Here is an 8,020-nt window from a genome sequence, read left to right as displayed (position 1 = left end):
ATCCTTTGCCACCTTGTGCCCTGTTTGTGAAAGATGAAGCAACAACAATTTAGTATCATGTAAACATGACATAAAAGAATCAGAGCACAACAACAAATCGTCCACATATTGAATTAGAACAGACCCATTGGGTTGAAAGGATTGCAAACAGTCATGTAAGGCTTGGGAGAATATACTGGGGCTGTCAATGAACCCCTGGGGTAGTCTGGTCCATGTGTATTGCACTCCCCTGTAGGAGAATGCAAAAAGGTATTGGCAGTCAGGGTGAAGAGAGACTGAGAAGAAAGCAGAACATAGATCAATGACAGTAAAATGACTGGCAGACGGTGGAATCTGCATGAGGATGACAGCTGGATTCGGCACTACGGGGATTTGGCTCTCAACAACTTTATTAATTCCCCTTAAGTCCTGGACTAATCTATAGCCCCTCCCCCCATTCTTCTTTACAGGGAAAATGGGACTATTTGCTGTACTGGCTCTACGAATTAAAATCCCTTGTTGTAACAGCCTCTCAATAACAGGATATACCCCTAGTTCCACCTCCGGTTTTAATGGATACTGTGGGATTTTTGGAGCTATCCTACCACTTTTTAGATTGACCATGACAGGGGCTACGTTTGCCATCAGTCCAGTGTCCTGTCCATCTCTGGTCCATATTGAACCTGGTATTTCCAGCAACATCCCCTTTACTTGAGATGGACTTTGTTCTATAACAGGAGAGTGTAACATTAACCTTTGAGGGGTGTCCAATATATCCTGTACCTCATGTGCGACCTTCTCCGGTATATCTAAGAACACACCATCAGAAGTACAGTATATGACACATCCCATTTTACATAACAAGTCTCTCCCTAGCAAGTTAGTAGGAGCCGCCGCAGCCAAGAGAAACGAATGCTTGGTATGCAGGGGCCCGATAGTAACCTCAGCTGGTTTAGTTAGTGGATAATGCAACACTTTTCCCGTTACCCCGATGGCTGGAATTATTTTACTGGTCACCTGTAGATTGAAAGGAGAGGTTATCACAGATCGGGCCGCCCCTGTATCTACAAGAAAAGTTTCTTTCCTACCAGCTATGTCAACTATCATTGTTGGTTCTTCTCTCTGACTCTCAGTTAACCTCACTGGCTGTAGACTACAGGTATGACCTGACCCCTAGCGCTGATTATTGCTTTTCCGCGCAGCATTTGCTGCTATAACATGCGCAGGTAATGGTGTGTTCTCTTGCCTATGTGTGTTTCTCCGTGGAGGATACCTATATGATTCCCTAACCATATGTGTATCCTGTCTTGCTTTTTTACAGTCTCTTGCAATATGGCCTTCTTCGTTACACCTGAAACATCTGATCACTTTAGGTTTCTTGTTATATGGGTTGTATGCTGGTGGTCGTGTATGCATCCCCTCTAGAGCCTGTATACTCACTGTCATTAACCTATCACCTTTCTCCTCCTTCCGTCTAAAAAGGTTTTTGTCATGCTCCACAGCAGACTCCCTAAGAGAATCTACTGTGATGCCTCTCCAAATAGGTAATGTGGTTTGTACTCTGGTTTTTAAATTTTCTCTAAGGCCATCCATTAATACTCCTACAGCTACTTCCCCATGATGTGGGTCCTCCCCTATGTTGGATATCCCAGTAAACTGTGTTATCGCTGCTATAGCTCTAGCAAAGTAATCTGAGGCTGTTTCACTATCCTTTTGTTTTATGGTGAAAATCTTACTCCAATTTACTACTACTGGAAAATAGATGGCTAAATGTTTGACAATTTGTTCTATATTTTTTTGGTTAATCTCATCAGTCAAGGTGTCATCTTCCTCCAACAAACAATCTTTAATAAATTTTTGTATGTCAGTATTGGGAGGAAGACACGCCCTCAACACTACACGCCAATCCTTATCGGTTGGTTCGTGTGCGTTTCCTAAGTCTTTAACAAATTTCTGACACTTTGCCAACTCTTTTCTAGGATCTGGTAATTCAGTCATAATGGAACGTAATTCTGATCTAGTCCAGGGACAATGCATTGTAACATTTCTTAAAGGAACTACACCATCCTTATCCGGTTTCCCATTGGGAACTGATATTGTGCGGACTGGGTACGCACCCACTGGTTCACTGACTTCAGGGGACACTACACGATTTGCTGTTTTAAGATTTAGAACGCTTTCACTCCTAGTGATCACGCTACTCTCACCTATCTCAGCCATTTTCTCATACTTGCGCTGAGCCTCTAGTACACTAACAGCATGGGCAATGGCCGAAATCACAGTGGGTTCATCTTCAGATACACTTGATTTAAACTGGCTTAAAACAGGATACAACTTAGCAATTTTTCTTTTTTCAGTTTTAATAACGGCTGTACTTACCGCTCCCGCCACAGAAGGTGGCGGGGGCGCGCTTGCGCTGCGTTCGCCACGCTTCTCAACGGCCACGTCCGTTGTGCGCGCGCTTTTAGCCACGCCTACTTACGCTGTGCATTCGCTGCTGCCACGTGTTACCTTCCATTTGCCACAATTTTAAACAATCATTATTTCTATTTCTCTTTTTCGTTGACTTGATCAACCATACTTTATCTTTTACAGTATTTAGTACCTCTGCATTAAAACTTTCTATTGTTGGGAAAGGCCTATCACAATCTTTGGTCATCTTGACCCACGTGTCACAATACACAGTTGCGTATGCACCATATTTCTTACACATGAGAAACCTCGCTGAACCAATAGGACCTTCCTTAGGCAGTACACTGACCTTCTCTAGCGTATGCTTAACACCCATGGTCAACAACTCCAAACTACACGGAACACAGACACACCGCAATGTTCTGTTCCTCCCGGCCAACAATACTCTTCTCTGTGGAACACAGACACACTGCAATGCTCTGTTCTTTCCACCCAACAATTTCAACCCTGTTGCTACAATCACTGCTAGAGATCTCTAATGCCCTTGTGAACGTATTTCCAGATAGCTGCGTCCACTCGCTTTCTCTTGTTCCGAACAAGAATTCCCTAACACAGAAATATCACTGTGGGCCCCAAGGGCTATCAGCTCCTCGATACCCTGGCTCACCACAAAATCTGCTGAGTTTATTATCGCTGGGAGCACAAGTTGATAAAATCAACCTGCCTTTCCAGTATAATTCCTCCTAACTGCTTCACCAATTTGCACTAACGGTGCGGTTAGATCGCACTGCCTACCAATACTAATTATTAGCAAACCTTGCGATCTATTGGTAGCACTTTGCGAAAACCCGGTTTTCGCATTCGGTATACCTGCCCTGTATACCGTCCTTCAGTTGGGCAATCCGCCTTGTCAGACAGCAACTGAGCACAATGAATAGTAAACAGTGTATCTACGTTACAAAATCACACACTATACACCTTTTCTGCGCAGAAAATCAAAAGTTCCCAACAACAGTAATAATGTCTCAGAGGTTTTCACAAGTAATTATACTATATACATATAATAACTATCAAAACGATTGTTTAACCATGTGGCAAATCTACCGGAAGTTCGCGTACGCACAGCAGGAAATACACATACGCTAAGCAATGCAATACAGTTAAAACGCACAATGACAGTAAAAAGAAACAGTTTTCTCTTTTGTCCCTAGGTTCTAGTTAGCGTGCCCTAGATAATGCAAAACGGACATTCGGTTTCACAACACAGAGTAAAATTCAGGTTTTGAACACATTGCATTCTTACCCGTATATAACGCGTCTCCACCCTTTGTTGCGGAACCGAAATCCGTTGGTCTTGCGTATCGTCGGCAACAAAACCTCCAAAGCTCACGAGCCCCCAAATTGTTATGTGCGTATTGTCGCTAACCAATAACGATTGTCGAACCTCGATTTGTGTTTCCAACGCACAAAGATTTATTCGCAACAAGTAGAATAATATGCTCAAGCGAAGTAATATTAAATACAGCCGTTACTTATCGCAGGCGCTCTGGATCCTGTGTGCAGTCATTCAATCCTGAAGTCTGGGGACAAGATGTCTGAACACTAGATGTGAAGCTGCTGCTTATATACACACAGAAATACAGTATTACAATGAAGATGGTATAGCTTGCATCTATTGGTCCAGGTCTCAGGAAGGTCCAAGGGGTTGTCAATCATTGGCTAGTTCATCCTAAGGAATCCAAAGGAGGGGGCCATCTCTCCAGGGGGCATGCTCGGCTTTTCTCGCCAAGATTCCTTAGTCTTAAGTAGTTCATCATTCCCTATCATTGATAACTTGTGTATGCACTCTGCGATTCCTTCGCAGAGTGAACTAAACAGTAGGAAATGTAAAGAGGTTTATTATGATACCACTCATGATATTATTCCTTCAACCTGTTCCGTATATTTCACTAATATGCATGTAACTTTAATATAACATAAATACTACTATATTTCGACATAACTGACTATGTGTTGCAACTACCATTAATGTGTACTATTTTATAAGTATGCGTGTTTGTGCGAATGTATGGTAAAAGACCAATTACTGTTGCTGCCACGTGTAGTGGATGCGTACGCCCTTTCACGCCGTAGCGTGCCCTAGTACGCCGTAGCGTACCGTACGCATCTTTTCAGACAAAGACAACCAAGTTTGCTCGACTTTAATTGAAATGACTTTATCCAATTTGCTGACTTCGACACTCTGCACCTCTTTCCTTTTAAATATGTTGTTATCATGTTCCATGGCAGATTCTCTAAGTGCATCTACTGTGATGCCTCTCCAGTTAGGCAAAGAAGTTTGTACCCTGGTCTTCAGACGTTCTTTAAGACCATCCATTAGTACCGTAACTGCTACTTCCCTGTGATGCACATCATCCTTTATGTCAGATATCCCAGTGAACTGTGTCATTGCGGAGAGGGCTCTGGCAAAATAATCTGTTGCCGTTTCACTATCTTTTTGCTTGATAGTGAAAATTTTGCTCCAGTTCAATACGACTGGAAAATATATGGCAAGTTATGAGATTATTCGCTTACTATTTTCTTGGTTATCATCATCTGTTAAGGATCCATCCTCCTCCAAAAATACAATCCTTAATAAACTTTTGTATATCAGTATTGATGGGAAAACAGACCCTCAACACCAATAACCAATCCTTATTACCTAAGTCTTTGACGAATTTCTGACATCTGACATCATTTCTAGGATCTTGGTAATCGGACATAATTGAATTTAGCTCCGATTTAGTCCAAGAACAATGCATTGCTAAATGTTTTATAGGAACTACACCATCCTTGTCCGCTTTCCCATTGCTGCTATTTTGTGGACAGGAAAAACACCAACCAAATCGCTACATTCAGGATTAATTGCTGGAACCACAGTTTCCGTACAATTAATGTTCTCCCTCCTATTACTTCCTCCACTATTCTCACCAATTTCAGCTGCTGCCCCTACTGGTGAGACCGATCCCCTTCCTTGTCTGCGCTGTACTTCTAGCATGTTAATAGCACAATCAATGGCTGAAATAACAGTGGGTTCATTATCTTCTTCATAAACATGTCCTGGCATTTCTTTGCTTAAAACAGGATATAATTTGCTTGTTTAATTTTTAACATTTTTGGTATCAGCTGTACTTACTCCCCCAACCGCAAAGGACCGTGGGGCCACACTTGCGCTCACTTCTCACTTCGCAAAGCTTCCTTCCGGTGTACTCACATACTTCGCAAAGCTTCCTTCCGCTGTGCACGCGCTGCCTTGCCACATGTTCCTTTCCAGTTGCCACAACTTTAAGCAGTCATCGTTTTCAATTCTCATTTTAGTTGATTTAATCAAACGTACTCTATCTCTAACGTTACTTAACACCTCTGGATCGAAACTACCAACCCTGGGAAAGGGTCTCACATTCCTTGGTCATCTTGACCCATTTGTCACAATACGCCGTTGCGTACGCACCATATTTCTTAAACATAAGAAACCTCGCCGAACCAATCGGCCCTTCCTTAGGCAGCACATCATCAACCATCTCTAGCATTTGCTTAGCACCTATGTGGAAACAGACTCTTTACAACGCTTTGCAACACACAACTACCACTAGAGATTTTTATTGGCCGTGGATGAATTACACAAGCTGGGTTCATTCACTTCTTCTCGACTAAATACAACTGAACAAAAACACGTGATTGTCAGCATACACAATGACGAAAACCTAACACAGGAACTGAGAGCACAGAAATATCAACTTTGCAATACCCTGCCTTTGCAGCACACCTGCTGAGTATTTTACAACTGGTAGCATTGGTTTCACCCAACCTTGTCAGCGTATTTTCTCCAGCTACTCTCCCAAGTCACAATCACGGTCTCACGCTGTACCGTGCGGTCCAATCGCAGCGCTTAGAGATACTGAAATTTATACACAATTCTGGCGCTAAATGAGACCTGAAAGTGTATATCAGCAGCACCACCAATAGGTTCCCAACCTATAAGGAATACAAAAATATACAAACTAATTGTGGGCGCTAGGTATAACATTTAAACTATTTATTCAGCAGATAAAAATACATAAAATAGAGTGAATATGGCCATAAAACACCAGAGGACATACACAGCACGTTAAGGATATATAAATGGCATATAATCTCTAGTAAAAGAGATAGTGAGTTGCAGTTGTTAAAAAGCAAATATCAACATGGCAAAAAATTAATATATGTATATATATAAGCGGGTATTGTAGATATATTAGGCTCAACAGTGATCACATTGAATTACATTAAAAAATCTGGCAAATAAGGAACAAACAGATGAGTATAACACCACAGTCTATTAATGCTCCAGCCCGTTGAGCAGGGAATATGTGTGTCAGAATCTCTGGGTGGTTTCGACTTTGTTCCAGCCAATAATGTAGAAACTCATTAGTCTCTCCTCATGCCGAAAAGATCTAACACAGCTATGTGTGTAACGAAATAATATTCATTCATGACACGCTATCCAGAGAGACTAATATATTACAATATCACCTGCTTGTCAGTCCAGCCAGTGGAACTCGCAGAAAGAGAGCCGTCCCGCTTGAAAGCACTTATGTAGTGAGACGATTGTCCATGCTGTGCTGTAGTGGAACTCGCAGAGGAGAGCCGTCCCGCTAAAGAGCACTTATATATTGAAATGATTGTCCATGCTGTATATAGTTAGAGGCCCCAAGGTCTCTTAGAATGAAACAGATGTAAATATGTGACATGGCCAATATTTTGCTTGGCTGCGGGACCATATAAGGATCTCTGGCAGAACACACATTAAATCTGCTTCTGATGAAATGGCACCTATAGCCGAGAAATGCGTCAAGCAAAATATTGGCCAGATCACATATTATCACATAGATACAAAATATCAATAAACTTTGCGATTACTATTGGGCGTGCTATGAAAACCTCTTCTTTTCGGCACGAGTATACCTGCCGTGTATACCAGTCATCGGCTGTGGTACCTATCTCATCAAGCAGCAACCGATACTTTCTGCCTAAATCAACTTTTTACTTCAGAATCACACAATCCACATACAGCTTCGTTTTCTGCTCAGAATAATTACTTTCCCAAATGATCGTAATAACTTTTCACAGGCTTTAAAAATTGATCATACTGTAAATATAACAGACTATGAAAACGACTGACTGCTTAAACACGTGGCAAAAATACCGGAAATGCACATACGCTATGCAACACATTTAAAACGCAAAAAGACAATAAAAAGAAACCGTTTTCTTTCTTGTCCCTAGATTCAAGTCAGCGCTCCTTGGATTACACAAAAACAGACATTCGGTTTCACAACACAGAATGATAAACAGGTTTTGAACACATTGCGTTCTTACCCGTATATGACGCGTCTCCACCCTTTGATGAGGAACTGAAATCCGTAGGCTTTGCGAATCTTCCGGTAGCGTAACCTCAGCTGCGGGCCCCCAAATTGTTATGTACGTCTAGTCGCTATCCAATGATGATTGTCCACTTCAAATAGCATGGGTCTAAAGCACAATGTGATTTAATAGCAAAAAGCAGCAAAGTAACAATTCAATAATATAAGTACAGCCGATTACATACGCA

Source organism: Mixophyes fleayi, chromosome 1, assembly GCF_038048845.1.
Source record: "Mixophyes fleayi isolate aMixFle1 chromosome 1, aMixFle1.hap1, whole genome shotgun sequence".
Lineage (NCBI taxonomy): Eukaryota > Metazoa > Chordata > Amphibia > Anura > Limnodynastidae > Mixophyes > Mixophyes fleayi.
This window is presented reverse-complemented; position numbering follows the sequence as displayed.